This window comes from Triticum dicoccoides, chromosome 3A, assembly GCF_002162155.2.
Source record: "Triticum dicoccoides isolate Atlit2015 ecotype Zavitan chromosome 3A, WEW_v2.0, whole genome shotgun sequence".
NCBI lineage: Eukaryota > Viridiplantae > Streptophyta > Magnoliopsida > Poales > Poaceae > Triticum > Triticum dicoccoides.
This window is the reverse complement of record NC_041384.1, coordinates 478,361,665-478,362,250: the sequence shown is the minus strand read 5'-3', so window position 1 is coordinate 478,362,250 and position 586 is coordinate 478,361,665.

Sequence of the window (586 nt, the reverse complement as noted above, 5' to 3'; positions counted from 1 at the left end):
GCGCACATCCTAACTGACTACCATGTGAATAACTTGACCTTTGGGCGGGGAATTCATGGAGGTAAGCGTGACCCCAAAAATTTGAGCTTGGTATGCAAAAGTTGCATAGTGTTCCCCAGTTACCGAAAACTTGCAAATTATGTCGCCGGGGCTTCCTCGTATAGGTGGATTTGATCAAGGCGAGCACACAACTCCACAAAAATGGGCGACATGAGCCCAAGTTAGGCCGTTTCTCATGTGATGTTTTTTTATCCAAGCAGTTTTCAACTAAGGCTTGCCTAACATTCCAATTCTTCCTAGTTGAGATCTCAAAAATGAACATCATTTGGCTTTTAACCATGCAATCAGCCAATCACAGAGTTTCCCTAAAGGGGCCTTCTCACCATAGCCTATGGTGATGGGTTTTTTTTTTTGTTTGAGGATTTGGTGATGGTTGTTAAGGCATCTTCAATGTGAATGTCCAAACCTCCTCTATATGTTTGGATCGTACGATCCATACACTTTTAGACTTCCAATGCGGACACCCATTTTGTGCCGGACCGGTTTGGACGTCTAAAATCCGCCTAGTCCGGCCCCAAATCGAGGG